Source organism: Lissotriton vulgaris, chromosome 4_1 (assembly GCF_964263255.1).
Source record: "Lissotriton vulgaris chromosome 4_1, aLisVul1.2, whole genome shotgun sequence".
NCBI classification, from domain to species: Eukaryota; Metazoa; Chordata; class Amphibia; order Caudata; family Salamandridae; genus Lissotriton; species Lissotriton vulgaris.
In genome coordinates this window covers 1,471,135,213-1,471,151,461 of record NC_141691.1, presented here as the reverse complement: position 1 = coordinate 1,471,151,461, position 16,249 = coordinate 1,471,135,213, and the positions used below count along the sequence as shown (strand labels likewise).

General features: G+C 47.3%; 1 protein-coding gene across 1 annotated transcript in view; it reads right to left on the bottom strand.

Moving 5' to 3' along the window:
• The window catches only part of SPIDR (scaffold protein involved in DNA repair), a 2,344,543-nt gene that overhangs the window by 1,795,480 nt on the left and 532,814 nt on the right, over positions 1-16,249 (bottom strand). The window lies entirely within an intron of this gene.

Below are 16,249 nucleotides of genomic sequence, written 5' to 3'. Positions count from 1 at the left end.
GGCTCACTGAGGTGACACAGATGAGAAAGCCAGTCTTGAGTGTGAAAAAGCGCAAACAGCAGCTGTGCACTGGCTCAAAAGGCATGCACAAGTGAAATATTAGGTCTAGATTTAAGTCCCAATGTGATATGACAAACGCTTATGGTGGGGAAATGCAAGTCAGACCCCTTAAAAAAAGGATTAAACTGGCAACTTAAATACAGGGTTGGTCACGTAGAAAAAAACGCTGACCTTTACCTGTGCGCAAGCAAGACTCTGATGGGCCAACAAAAGATCATTAAAGCATTCAAAAGCCTGGTTTTCTTTGGGGGCGGGGGGTGGGGGGGTGGTTGGGGTGTTGATGCGGGAGTGAGGGAAAGGGATGTGGAATAGAGGTGTCCTGAGGGCTGATAAAAGTTCAGCGGTGGTTCAAGTCGGCAGGCCCGTAGTTGTGTAGGGCCTTATATGCATATGTCAGGAGCTTGAACAAGCATCTTTTCTGTGCAGGGAGTGGAGTTCCCGGAAGATGGGGATGATGTGTGTTTTTCTATGGAGATCCAGAACGAGTCGGACTGTGGCGTTCTGTATGGTCTGTAGTCAGAGGAGGTGGCGAGCTGCAATCCCTGCGCAGAGAGCATTGCGGTAGTCCAGTCAGCTGAAGATAAGAGACTGGGTGATGGTGCGTCTTGAGCTTTAGGGCAGACATTTGAGTATCTCAGTAAGCATATGGACGATGAAGAAACAGGAGGAGGAGATGGAGCTTCCCTGAGTTGTCATGGTTAGCTTGTTGTTCAGAATGATGCATAGGTTCCTAGTGTTGTCAGTGGGGGTAAGAGTAGGTCCGAGTTCCATGGGGAGCTTTTGTTTCGGAAAATCTGTGCTTCTGTCTTGTCGTGTTGAGCTTCAAGCAGTTGTCCTTCATCCAGTTGGCGACGTCTGTCGTGCAGTTGTGAAGGTTCGTCTTGGTGTTGATGGAGTCTTCAGAGAAGGAGAGGATGAGTTGGGTGTAGTCAGCATAGGATTTAATGTTGAGTCAGTGGGTTTTGGCTATGCTGGCCAGAGTTGTCATATAAGTGTTGAATAGAGTGGGGCTGAGAGAGGATCCTTGGGGTACTCCACAGATGATTTCCTTGGGTTCGGAGGTGAAGGGGGAAGGCAGACTTTTTGCATTCTTATGGTGAGGAAACAGGCGATCTATCTGTGAGAGGCTCCTTAGATGCTTATGTTTTGCAGCCTTGTGATGGGTGTATGGTGGGAGAACAAGAGGTCTAGGAGGATCAAAAGCTGTAGTCTTTCTACGGTCTAGTATGGCTTCGATTTGTCGGTAGCCGCAATGAGGGCTGTCTCTATGCTATGGTTGCTGCGGAATCTGGATAGGGAGGAGACTTGGGAATTACTCAAGTAGGAGGTTCCGTTCCAGATAGCAGTTTGATGGCTTTTTCTAATACTTTGGTCGGAAGCAGTGAGATCAGTCCGTAATTGTTGAGTTCGCTGGGGTCTGCTGATGGTTTTTTTAGTAAGGCATTGGCTTCTGCACGTTACCAGCTCTTGGAGAAGGTGGCCGTGGCAACTGAGGTGTTTCGCCTAGGCTGAAGATGTGCAGAGGGCATAAGTTGGTTGGTGGTGTCTTGATCATCTTGTTTTGTTTGAGCCAACAGGATCCTGAGATCTTCCACGATGGTTGGTAAGATTGTGATAGCCGTGTCCCACACGGCAATGGTGTACTTTCCAAAGGTACCCTGCGCTGAGAGATCTGACAGACAAGCTGGCCTAAGAGAAAATGTTTGTTCCAAAAGCATTGCTTTGTTTCGACTCACTTCTGTAGGATTTGTGCGAAAGAATATTGGGTGCACCTTATTTGTTGATGCCTCAACCACCAGGCTTTCATTTGTAAGGTTTTAGACAAACATGGTCACTAGGGTCCGCTATATATCACCTAGCCACAGGTCGATTGACCGGAGGGGCAGCGGATGGCTTAGCCCATATACCCATGATTGTGGAATTACAATGCTTGTCCTAGTTGAGAATTTCAGACAGCAACTTCACCTTGGTTTAGATAGTGAGCAACTTTAAGTCCAAAACTTCAGTTTCTCACCACAGCACTTCTGGTCAAGAGGCGCTTTCTTCCATTGGTAGCCCAGATGGCGAGCTTAGCTCCATCTTAGGCGAAGAGTCTGGTCATACGACATTTCATAAGTTCATGAATAAGATAACATTGAAGTAATGAGGAGAGAGTAAATTATCGGTCTCCTTACCATTTGCAACATTAAGTACGTGCTGAATCACTTAAGAATGAGATCCAAAATATAGCTTCTAGCCTCTGGAGTACTAGTGTTGTCGCATAGGCTTTGGATTAATGTCTGGCAGTGTAACTGGTTGGCCTTTGTGAATTTGTAGTGCAACACAGGCCTGGAGCGGGCTGTTGTCGGTTTTGAGAACAATGTCAGACTTTAACCTTGGGCTGGCACCGATGGGGTCAGTATGAGGCAGCAGAGAAGAAACTTGTGTGGAACATGTTCCAGGTGTGAAATGTGAACCAGAATTGATGATTGTCGGGTGGATGTGCCAGTGGAAGTGTGACAGGGGCTCCTTCAGCTCTGTGGAGCTGGAAGGTAAGCCACAGGGAGCTGGAAGCACTAGGAACATTTGAAGCAGCTATTTGCTGTGGAGTTGACAGCAGCCCAGGAAATTTGGTGCATACCAGAAATCGTTGCTGGATCAGGTTGGAATCATGTGACTCTGGAGGGGTAAGATCCTTAGCATGATACTCTCACACCTTTTTTTCAAACTTTGAACGGTGAGATGGTGTGGAGTCCCATTTGGCTTTCTTACATTTACGGCGTGGTGTCTTCAACTTAAGACTTACCAGAAGACTTCGACTAGGAAATTGAGGTTTTGTGAACACAGCTTTAAACCAGGATTGCAAGTGGCTCGGTGCCTTGGCGAGAGATATAAACTTCGAGCATGACATCTTTTGTTCAGCAATGCAGAGCTTCATGTCTCATCCGAGATCACCATTGGGTGCATAATGGTGCAGGTGTTGCATAGCTTTGATTTGTGCCTGGAGTCCATGCACCACTAACACATGTCTTGCGGTCCATGACAGACATCTGCTTTCTGAAGTTGTAGCACAGTTTGAATCCTGCTGTCTTTGGTGGAAACATTCTGCAGCACATTGGTATAGTAAGAAATTTGTTGAAAGACCAACAAGGTTAAGAGAAGGGCTCCAGATCAGCATCAAAGGACACAGAAAGAAGAAAGGAAGTGCACCACCTACCAGCATACAAAAACATTGCTAGAAACATTTTCTGGATCCCGCCTGGTTGTATTCTAAAGGTTGGGAATAAGCAGTTAGAAGTATACATCAGAACGCCTATCACTCCATTTACCATTTTCAATATTGTTCTCCAATATCTTTCAGTAACCGGACATTTCCATACTATATGCATCGAGTCAACCAGTACAGTATCACATCATGCGCAAGCATGTGAACAGCTAGGATATATTAAATGCAGTGCTGTGGGGTCAAACGGATTATGTGGATGAATTGTAATTAGGCTACTATAAATCTAGCATTTTTAGATATATCTTTGTATCCAAAAGCTGGGTTTGCGTCACTTCCTTTCAGTTAGGGGTGAACCAAAACCAGCACCCCATTATCAGTCAGCACAATCAGTGTTCCAGATATAGGAGACCACGCTAAAAAGTTAAGCTAAGCTTCTTCAAACGAACCTTTTCAGTATAACCCGCCTGTATCCATCTTGTCATCAGAGCATCATTCAGCAAGCTGCAGAAATACGACAATCCTCAGAGGTTCCCATGACCATATGGCTTATTCTACCCAAACTGCGCCTATATCTCTGCCATACATTCATCATCAGGATAACAAGGTAAAGTGTCAAAGAGGCTGGTTTGCCCTCAGTCAGACAGATTTGTTTTAAACTGCTACATCAGTAATGCCAATTGAACATAGTACTTAATACCCTAATGTATTCATATATCCCTTGAAGGATATATACAAATTAAACCAATAAATCAACACTGACCCAAATGGAGAGAAAGTAAATCTTTAGTATTCAACTTTCTCATAACCATTAATTCTGCAAAGCATTAGGTATGCTGTCCAATACATAACAAGCATTTGCAATGCAATAGGTCTGGCATTAGGAACGTTTGAGCTATTGGTATTGTAAATGACAAATTTATTATTTGTTTTGTTTTTGAAAATAGCGAAATTAATAGCTTTGTCATTTACAATGCCAATAGTTATAACTTTCGCAAATGTGACACCTTTAGCATTTGTATTGCAATATGTGTTGTATTTACGTGACTTACATGTACTGATATTACAAATAACAATGGCTTTTAATTTTTTTAAATAATTAATACTTAAATAAAAGTTATTGTAATTTATAATGGCAATAGCTTAAACTTTGGTGCATAACTTTTGTGAAGATTATGTTCAGTGTATTTTATTGTTACGAAAATCCAAGAACAGAAGTGAAATATTAACATATTTTTGTGACATTTGTAATAAAGCTTGAAACATTGAGAGAACATATTTGAACCAGGTGTTGTTGAATGGTTGCACAGATTGATGCTATGGTGGCGCTGAGTGATGTTGTGAAGGGGAATGAGTGATGCTGTGGCGTTCAGTGATGCTGTGGTAGCGCATAGTGATGTTGTGGTTTCCCTGAGTGATGCTGTGGTGGTGATGAATAATGCTGTATGCTATGTTTTGTTTTTCTATCCTATCTTTTGTTTTGGTATGCTATCCTACGTTTTGTTTTGTTATGCTATGCTATGTTTTGCTATCCTGTGCTTTGATTTGTTATGCTATGCTATGCTGTGTTTTGTTATACTATGCTATGTTCTGTTATGCTATGCACGTGACGGTGTGTGAGGGTTGTGAGGGTGAGGGTGTGTGGGGGTGAGGGGGTGTGGGGGTGTGAGGGTGTGTGAGGGTTAGAGGGGGTGAGGGGTGTGACGGTGTGTGTGTGAGAGAGGGTGGTGAGGATGTGTGAGGGTGAGGGGAGTGAGGGTGAGGGGGTGTGAGGGGAGTGAGGGTGAGGGGGTGTGGGGGTGTGAGGGTGTGGGTGTGTGAGGGTGTGGGTGTGTGAGGGTGTGGGTGTGTGAGGGGGAGGGGGTGTGAGTGGGAGGGTGTGGGGTTGTGAGGGTGAGGGTGTGCGTTTGTAAGAGTAAGGGTTTGTAAGGATGAGAGGGTGTGTGAGGGTGAGGGAGACAGGGTGAGGGTGACGGGGTGAAGGTGGATGAGGGTGTGAGGGTGAGGGGGTATGAGGGTGAGGGGGTGTGAGGGTTAGGGGGTGTGAGAGGGTGTGTGAGGGTGAGAGGGTGTGTGAGGGTGAGAGGGAGTGTGAGGGTGGGTGAGAGGGAGTGGGCATGAGGGTGTGTGAGAGTGAGGGGGTGAGGGTGTGTGAGGGTGAGAGGGTGTGTGAGGGTGTGTGAGGGGGAGGGGGTGTGAGGGTGAATGGGTGTGAGGGTGAATGAGGGTGAGGGTGAATGAGGGTGAATGAGGGTGAGGGGGGGGAGGGGGTGAGGGGAGGGTGTGGGGTTGTGAGGGTGAGGGTGTGCGGTTGTGAGGGTGAGGGGGTGTGAGGGTGAGAGGGTGAGGGGGTGTGAGGGTGAGAGGAGGTGAGGGGGTGTGAGGGTGAGGGTGACTGGGGCGAGCGGGTGTGAGGGTGAGGGGGTGTGAGGGTGAGGGTGGGTGAGAGGGTGTGTGGAGGTGAGGGTGTGTGGGGGTGAGGAGATGAGGGTTTGTGAGGGTGTGAGGGGGTGTGAGGGTGAGGGTGTGAGGGTGTGTGAGGGGGTGAAGGTGTGTGAGGGTGAGTGGGTGAGAGGGTGTGTGAGGGTGAGAGGGAGGAAGGGGGGAGGGAGAGAGAGAAAGGATGTGAGAACAAATGAGAGAGCATGAAGAGAGGAAAGAGTGACTGAGATGTTACATCCCAGACGTGGGTCCCTTGCTCACTAAGCCACTGGAGTCAAGCTATCACGGCTGATAGCCAGAAACCGGTCCTAGGATGCTTGATTCCGGTCCAGGAAAGGGATGGATTGGCAGTTCGGGATGGACTGTTCCCATGAGGCACAGGGTTAAGACTGATTTGCATATGGCCATGTCTGAACTGGGATGGCTTGGTGAGAAAAATAACGATGGATTAAACCCTGATCTGTGACTGGGGGTGAATGTTTTGCCATTGTGCAACATTCCGTCCATCATCTTGTGTGTTTTGCTGTTCACCCTATGTGGGAAGGGTATGCCCAGACGTGGGTCCCTTGCTCACTAAGCCACTGGAGTCAAGCTATCCTGGGTGAAGATGGCTGATAGCCAGAAACAGAAACCGGTCCTAGGATGCTTGATTCCGGTCCAGGAAAGACATGGCTTGGCAGTTCGGGCTGGACTGTTCCCCTGAGGCACAGGGTCAAGACTGATTTGCATATGACCATGTCTGAACTGGTGTGGCTTGGTGAGCAAAATAACGATGGATTAAACCCAGATCTGTGACTGGAGGTGAATGTTTTGCCATTGTGCAACATTCCGTCCATCATCTTGTGTGTTTTGCTGTTAACATTTGCAGACAGAATGCAAACCTCAATGTATATATGTATTCATGTATATGGCCATACACACAATTGCTATACTGCTACTCATGTGTGCGTCAATCTTTAACCATGGGATATTTAACAAACAACTACATGTCACATCTATGTATATGAGTTGTAATTGAGAGTGTTAAATCGTTCAATTAGTAATTATATATGTCTACATTCATAATTGATCACAGAACATAGAAGAATTATGACTGTGTTAATGAATGTAAACATTGACAACCGGAATGCAAACTTCCAGGTATTTATGTCAATATGGATATGCACCCACTAAGTATATAAGTGTGACTGTTTACATAATTCCTTACTTTTTCAGAATTATTTTAAATGGACCAGCGTCTAAATATGATGGGATATTTAACAAACGACCACATGTCACATCTATGTATATGAGTTGTAATGGAGAGTGTTAACCCCTTCCGTGCGGGGCTGTTTTCCCCGCTGTGCTGGGGGAGGGGGGGCGTATAGCGCCCCAGTGCTCATGACGAGGTCAGCTCGTCATGAGCTACGGCGCTCCGGTGCTCATGACGAGTTGAGCTCATCATGGCCACACCCGTTCCAATGGAACGTTCAGCACAGCAGGGGAATCAGCCCAGCATGCGAGCGTTCCACGGAACGGGCGAGGCCATGACGAGCTCAGCTCGTCATGAGCACCGGAGCTCATGACGAGCTGACCTCGTCATGAGCACCCAAGGGGTTAAATCGTTCAATTAGTAATTATATATGTCTACATGAATAATTGATCACAGAACATAGAAGAATTATGACTGTGTTAATGAATGTAAACATTGACAACGGGAATGCAAACTTCCAGGTATTTATGTCAATATGGATATGCACACGCTAAGTATATAAGTGTGACTGTTTACATAATTCCTTACTTTTTCTGAATTATTTTAAATTGACCAGCATCTTAATATGATATGACAGTGCAAAACACACGATCATAAAGAGCCCGACAGTTCAAAGTGACACACACTGAGGCCCTATTCGGTTTGCCCGCATCTTTAACCAGAGCAGTAGAACCACACCACTTAATCATGCGCAGACCAGCGCGCTGTATAATCACTGTCTTTACGGGTCATTAACCATGGCAGAGGTTACACGTTTTACACGTACGCCACTCTCAGCGCAGGTCAAATAAGACGCGCTTGAGAGCTCTGGTTGGCATTCACTGCGAGGACCCGACGCAGACAGATGTCCGTCTCGATACGCCTGAGTAAGTAACAATCCCCGCCTGCTCCTCACGATGTGGTATCGGTCTAGAAAGATCACGCATTAAATGCGGGTAGATACACGACTACCATAGTCTTTTAAACAAATCACTCTGTTACTGTAAAATTCTTTAAAAAACGAATTGAAACGCATCTCACTGATCGCGTTTTATTTCCAAGCCATGTCTTCGGTTCCCTCCCTAGATCAAGCAATGCATGTGGCAATGTAAATCACCAGTTCACTCCACAAGCGCCAGGTATACGCGCCGCATAGTCACGATTTATATCTTAGCCATGCCCACGCGGCCTTTTTAACACACGTTGTACCTCAGGTTATTTAAAACAAAACTCCAGCCTTAACATAATTTTGTATACGCGCCGCATAGGCACGATTTAACACACGTTGCACCTCAGGTTGTTTAAAACGGAGATAAAACTCCATCCTGAACATAATTTTGCAGATAAACACTGTTCAATTGTATCAGAGCCTAACATGTCTAAGAGATTATCACACCAGTCACTCTGGGACTGTTCATGTGATTTCATATCAATCCTCACGCGTTACTAATTCACAACCTGAGTAACGATGAGCTAGTCGAGCATACCGGTTTTCTACGGTTCACTGGCTGCACAATACTAGTTTAAACACAATCTCGGACAATACTTACTATGCACAACCAGTCACCTAACAATTAGGCCTGTCTTAACTATACACAATATTGAGATCTGACCAATCTTCCCCCAGACAATCTCCAAGGCAACCCAGACCCGTAAAGTCTTCCCACCGGCTGGTGTATAAGAATCTACTATATAAGGTATGAGTAGACTCACTGACTGTGTGAACATTAATAGTAAGCCCTTTTTAGGTCTCGGCTAGAAACGAGCGAAGCGCGTTCTCGCCAGAGAACTATAGTCGGCGTCTCAGCCGTCTCAGAACGACGAAGGGAGACAAGACCTGGCCGCGCGCAGCGTTTCCCCATCGGATAACGTTGTGCGCGCGGCCAAGTCTTGTCTCTACAGCATGGCATGGCAGACCGGATCGCGATGCGCGCCTCTCTGGAATGCAGAGGGAGTCTGCATACCAGCGCGCGGCGCTGATAAACAGGCAGGCGCAGGCTTTTTTTTTTTCGTCGTCGGTCTCTGAGCGTCGAATGGACCCCCTCTTGCGCGGCAACCGCTTCCTGTCTGACGTCACCACACGCGCACAGATACCACTCTCTGCGCTCCTCAAGCGCAGCTGGAACCGGACAACTTGTTCTTTTTGGCTCGCTGGGTCTCTCTCTCGCTGAAGGCCTCGTAATGGAATTCATTTTTCATATGGTTTTGTCTGTGTTTAATCCTTAAAACACAAGCAATCACTGGCAGTGTCGCAAGGCTAATAGCTTGTTTTTAAACTTGTTGGAAGATGCGTTCCTTCTCTCACCCTCACCTCTCCCCCAAAAACACACAAGCTGCTCTCTGGGGACCCGATCTCCCATGTCAGTGCTTTAGTGGATGGAAAAGGTGGTGGTGTCTCCAAAAGGGGCATTTAGGTGTAACTAGGAAATCTTGGAAAAATTATGGGTTGGGCCTAAACGGGACCTAAACTCTGCATGCCACTTGACAAGTATTCAAGGCACCTTTATGTGTGATGTCTGGTAGTGCTTATAAAACCATCATACTTCAGGTAACACAAACACCTATAACAGGCCCGATCCATTACCTGTACCAATGCTTGTTAGCACAGATTTTTGTTCTGTGTCACATGAAGGAGTAACTCACTTTCTTCCCGTCACATCACTTCCTGCTGCAGGCCCCCTCTCTCTGTTATTCACGTACAACCTGTGCTCCACTCATCTTTTTGAAGTCTCTCCATCCACATATTTCACGCCATCTTCACCACTGTCTTTCACTCTCTCCTACACATCCTTCCTTTCAACTCCTCCCCCTCAACATCGCCTCTCACATGCCCCACATTTTCTTTTCAATTGGCACTGTCCCTATTTTGACAGCTGCATACCACCATACACTTTCCCACAGAATGGCCGTTACAATTGGCCCACATGTGGCCATCGTTCTGGGCGCCCAGCAGAGAGGCCAAGGATTGGATGAGCATTTAGTTAGAACACCGTTATGAGAGGCTCTGTCTCAAACCACATGTGGCCATCGTTCTGGGCGCCCAGCAGAGAGGCCAAGGATTGGATGAGCATTTAGTAAGAACACCGTTATGCGAGGCTCTGTCAGAAAGTCGAACTGCCTTCAGCCTCAGCTGCAGTTCTCAATCATGCCCAGTCATTAAAAGTCACCCACACCCTGAACTCACACAGACACCTTGAGGTGACCGGGCTTGCAGTGCAGTTATGCAAGATTCGTGCATTGCATGAAAAACAACATAACTGGAACCCATCTGAGATATGAACATATTCTAAGGAAATAGAGGCGCACACATAGTTCACCATTAAATAAAGCGAACGAACTTTAACAGAGAGTAAGTCGCTGACTTGGATCTCCTGAAAGGTTCTTGCACACACTGGCAGTTGTAAAGTTAATGGCATGAATGATGGGTCGGAGGGGGGGGGGGGGGGGGGGGGGGGAATGCTGTTTCATTTACTGGGACCCGCCCAACTTAAAGCCATGCCATGCTCTGCTTCTTCCTACTTATTTTCGGTTACCGGGCCCCTGGGTTGGTTCCAGCAACAGCAGGAGACAGGTGTGGGTGTGCCCTATGGCTCTCACTCAGAGAATGCAGCGGTGGGTACACTCTTTGCACCAACTGGGGGCATCTGGAAGGCTGAGGACTGCTACAGCTTCACAAAGCTAGCCACGTGGTCTCTAGGCTCTGAAGTGAGGCAGGTGTAAATTCGGGACCCCCCTCCTGCACCTGCTATCACCCCATACTCTCTCACCCTGGAGTTATGGTATCCTGGCATCTCCTGAGTGACTCTCCCATGCCAGTTTACACATACTTGTGTTGTTAGCGGAGGGCTCGCTGTACTGCACTGTGTCTCCTAGCAGAGCCAGCCTGGGCTTGGGGCATAATTAGTCGTGAGCTCTGCGCCAAACCCCAAAAGGGGTATCTGTGCCAGTTTACAGTTGCCGCCTGTAGGGGGTATGATAGAAGTTCATTAGTGGGAAGGCGCACCTGCTCGCTGGACTTGCCCACACCGCCATCTCGTTATGACTTCTTCGTCCACTTTAGAATGAAGTACCCCAGGGCAAGAGTGGCACGTATGACCTTTTAAAGTGCCCCATGGAGCACGCAGTGCATACGTAGAGTGGGAGCTGGTTCACTGCCCTGTTGAAATGACCGTTGGCACTGCCAACTTTGTACCATGGCACACAAATGCAAGGGTATCTCCACACAGATTCGAGTGAGAACTGGGTAGGAAAGGTGGCCAGCAGGACTTCATTTCCTGATATACAAGCCCATTGGCATTCCCAGGATCCCCCGGCACAAGAATCACAGACGTGCCAGCTGATCAGTTATTACTTTGAAGTGTCAGAAAGGCTGTAGGGAGGGGCTCTGTCCGTGATGCCCCTTGCCCATCAGTAGACGCCTCTGCCAGCTAGAGACGTGCCTCCCTTCATGGAGCTGGCGCCTGGGCTGCCGCGGTGACCCCGCGCCCAGCCTCATGGTTCCTGAAGACTGTGGTCGCAGGCTTGTTCCAGCCACGGAGCTGGTGGGCACTTGTGCACATCCTCCTCGGCGGGCTTAGCATCCGCTGGGCCCTGGTAGACGTCCCTGCTTATTCTAAGCTGGCACCGCTACATTCTCAAGTGCCGCGAAGCAGCTCCCGGCTGCACGTGGCACTATACCGAAGGAATTATATAAACGGGCGCAGTAAGGAGAGGGCTGAAATGGTGATCTAGTGGGGCCAGAGATGCCCCGTGACATTGTGTCTGTGCGTGTGGCAGTGCCGAGGGCACCCTTTCCAGGAGGTGGGTATCAGCGGAGAGGGCAGAGGCATCTGCGCCAGGGTTACGGGGAGCTCGGGAGAAGGGAACGTGAGCTCCCCACTGACCTCCTCCGTTTTTACGACTTTTCTTACTTTTTGGCCTCGCTGTTTCTTTTTAGGCGCTCCGAGGCCCCCGTGTGCCATGTAACGCTATGTACAATTAAATGTAGTTATTAACCTGTTGCTAATGCCTGCCTGTGCCTCATTCAGTCCCTCCACCTTTTCTCTAGACTGCCTCCTTCTCACGAGATGCAGCGAAGCCCCCACAGTGCCCACCTCTCATGTGTCTCTCCCCTGTGCGCAGCACGCGCCTCACTGTGCGCTATAACAATACTTTCCCCCAAAGGTATCCTCTCGTTCTCTCCTTCAGGTTCATAATTCCTCTTCTCGCTAATTATCCTCCCTCCCCGCCTCCACCTTTATTCCCTGTTTCTTCTCCACCTGCACTGCTTTTATCCCCCCCTCTAACGTTTTCTTGCAAATTAAAAAAAAATTAATGCAAAGCATTGTCATTTACAATGCCAGTAACTCAAACTTTAATGCTGCGAGACCTATTGCATTGCAAATGCTTGTTAGTTATGTTATGCTAAGGTTTCTTTCATACATTGATTGTAGAAGCAGTGCACAAACAGCACTACGTGTGTTTGTCGGCTGACAAGCACCATCATCAGTAAAGGAACAGATGAATCACACACCTAACAAGAAGGTGAGCTGAGTAAGGATGTCCCCTTCTCTCTATTTTTTAGCACTGACCCTTAGACGGCCCTGACCCTATGTTATTTACATTTATAGGCTGTCCTACCCCTCTTTCTAGTTCTGATGAAGACCCGCTGTAGATGCTCATAAATCAGCGCATCACCACTAGGGTCGAAACTGTGGTAAATAAAAAGCTAGTTATTTACGCCGTTCGGAATTTCTATAATTACCCAAGAAAATGGTAATGCATAAAATGAGGAGCAGAGTCCGTGGTCTTCGAGTTGAAAGGGTTTTATTCCAGAACTCGAGTTAAGGGAGAGCTCCTTCACCAAGCGGGTTCAGGAGTAGTCTACTTTGCTTGAAACATATCAGCACTTTTATACAATACGAGTACAATCAGAAAGAAGGAGTTTCCCTTAGACTTGATTCAATCATTCATGATGTAATCATACAGAAAACATAGCATACTTGTTCTCGTTTAAAGAATAACCTGAATAGCATTTACACATAGACAAACATATTGCATCGGGGTGTTTGAGGTAACAAGTTACAGGGTTGCTAGTATCTGAGGACAGAGAATCGAGGCATTGTCACAGGGTCATTTCTGTCGGAAAGGTAGGGAGGACGAGGCATTGTGCGTTCTTTGCTTCGTACACAAGGGCGGTGAGGTCTCACAATGGTATGTGTGTGCAGCGGGGAAAAAGGAGAATGGGCTGTAGTAAACTATTCTTCTTCGTGGCAGTCTCGGGTGCTTGATTATGTTTTCCCTTGGTTGTTAACCCAACCCGTGGCTGTCCTCACAAACTAGGAAATCATTGACAAGCAAGAGCTGCTCGTTCGGTGACAGAGTTAGGGAGGGGGGGTTTTCCGAGTCACCCATCCGACCGACTCTGTTCTGGTCTAAAGGAAAAACATCGAACGGGACGGAAACCCGTAGGTTACATGGTAGTTGGACATTATTTCTAGCATGTATCAGCTTTATGAGAAAGAGAGCAGGCAAGAGGGGGTACAACGGGATTTGTGCTTGAAGTAGGAGGATCGGCTTGCCTGGTCGATGTCAGGGTGGATAGGGTGCATGATGGGACACCAGGGGAAAAGGGAGCTTTTTAGTCAAATTCCACATTCCCTCCTTGTCCCATAGAAACCCTATTACAGAAATTCTTATTCAATTTCTATATTCATCAGGTCGTATACTTGCTCCTGTAACATGATCATTTCATTTTTCTTTCCTCTGTTTCGTGGACGAGGAGTACAGGAAGTGGCACACAGTCCACAAAGGGCGGGGCCACACTGGACACAAAGGCAACAGGTGAAGATAGTGGCCAAAACGAGGCCTAGGACTGTTAGTGCCTTCCACCCCCAGGTGGACAGGAGATCCCACAACCAGCCGGTCAGGGACCATGTGCCGGTGTCCATATCCAATTTGTCGGATAGAACATGAAGGCGAGTGATAGCAGAATAAACTGATGGGGCGTTGTCAGGAATAAATACACAACAACTGGACCCTATTACCCTACACACACCACCACGGTCGGCTAACAGGACATCTAAAACTATACGGCGCTGCAGTGTCATGAGCCTGTCTGCAGCTACCTCAGCTGTAATGTTATTTAAGGCGCCAGTTGTTTCATCTATGGCGGCCTGAACTACACGGGTTAGTTGCCGAATGTGGCGACTATTTGCCATAGGTCCCCAGAAAGGGAGAAAACCTTTAAAGAAGTCTCCAGCTTCTTGTCCTGTAGTATCTTCTGCATCTATGACCCCCCTTTGTTGTCTTCTAACTTGGGTCAGAGGGTCAATCAAGTGGTAATTGGCAGGGGCTGTGTAAGTTAGTGGTAATAGGAATGCGATGTAGCACTTTCCAGACCAGCCTTGGGGCAACCAGGTGCGTGCATGGGGTCCAAAAATGAAATAGGTGTTTGGGGCAGTTACTATGGTCGGAAAATCGGGAGCGGGCAGTGTGTATGTCCTGTCACACTCGCTGTTCCCCATTACTTACCCTTTTCCTTTCCCTATTATGCAAAACCGGCCGTTTTGCGGTACTACCCAACCCCCTTGATCTGTCCGTCTTTGATCGACGGAAAACATTTCCCTGAAGGAAGCAATGTCATGGAACTGGGAGTAACTGATATTTTCGTGATCTTCGGCCCTCCCCCAGGTAACAGTGAGATCCACCATTTTAGAAACAGCCTTTACTATTTTGGTCTTTACCTCGTTCCAATTACTTTCGTTTTTCGATTTGGTCGGGGGAATGTTTCTGACTGAGGCAGAGAATATCATGGCCAAGGCATAGGCGGATCCTGAATAACCAAACGGGAGGGAGAAAAAGGGCATTCCCTTATGCACGGAATGTGGCATCAAGCCACAAACCCAACAGTTTGTCTTGTTGACTATGAGCTGGTGTTTATGGAGGGTGGAAATGAATGTATTATTTATAAATTCCTTTCTTCTGTCCTCGAGGTGTGGGGGAAGATCAATATAGGAATGCATAGTGGTATTCTTTACAAACGTGGAAGAATGTGGAGGGAAAACTGTACATAAGATCCATCCTAGACAGGCTGCTACACAGCAAACAAGCAACATTGTAAACAGAAAAATCGAGAACCTGCTATGCAGTAATTTTACATAATTAGTCTTTTTCCATTGAGGCACCGCGTCATTTCTCCTCATAATGTCTATGGATTTTAATATCAAGATGTCTCTGGACACAAGATCAAAACGTCTCCCAGCAGCCGCTTCACCAAGAGCTTGTTCCTGGGCTTAATTAGCCACCGCTGCGTTATGATCAGGTGCAATGTCTTTAGTCTGTTTTTGGTGAGATCGCAGTCGCGATCGGTATTCCTGTTGAGGAGTGAGTTCTGGAATTGGTGAAAATATATCCGGGGCGTTTGTAGCTGTTGAACAGGGCACAGTGTCTGTGGGTGTAGGTCCAAAAAATTTCCGACAGTGTCTAGCGTGGAGCCATCCTTTACGTCCTTCTACTTTGACGGCTGTTCTCGTGGTTAGTAGGACCAGTTTAGGAGCTGTCCATCTCTTCTCCAGGGGGCTGGTACGATCGAAATTTCGGATCAATATCCAATCGCCGGGCCTGATGGCGTGTTCTCCAGGCGTGGTGTGGTCTGGAAATGCTGCTGTAACCTGTGAACGACAAGATTGGAGTCCAGACATCAAGGAAGCCAGGTAATCTGTCAACATATTAGAATCAATGTCAGTCAGTTTTCTAGGAGAAGGGACACCCCAGATGTTAGGAGGTCTCCCGAATGTTACTTAGAAAGGGGACAGTCCCGTCCGGGAATGTGCCACCATTCGCATATAAAAGAGAGCGACCGGGAGGGCAGTGACACAGTCTATCCCCTTTTCTGCACATTCTTTGGCTAGTTTTGTTTTCAAAGTCTGGTTGTGCCGATCGACTAGGCCAGCTGCCTGAGGGTGTCGGACACAATGGAATCTCCAGGAATATCCCAATAAAAGAGAAACAGCCTCCATCAATTTGGAGGAGAAAGGCTGTCCATTGTCCGAATAAATGACCCTTGGCAACCCTTATCTGGGGAAGAATTCTCTCACTAATTGCTTAGCGGTTGTCTGGGCACCATAGTCTGGGACGGGGTATGCTTCAGTCCATCGTGTCAGTGTACACACTACCACTAGCACATATTTGTACCCTCTACATCTGTCCATCTGGATATAATCCATTTGGAGGACTTCGAAAGGATGATCAGGAGGCTGGAATCCACCTTGTTCTACTGGTACACCTTTACCAGGATTAAATTGGCAACATATCATGCAAGTTTTTACTTTTTG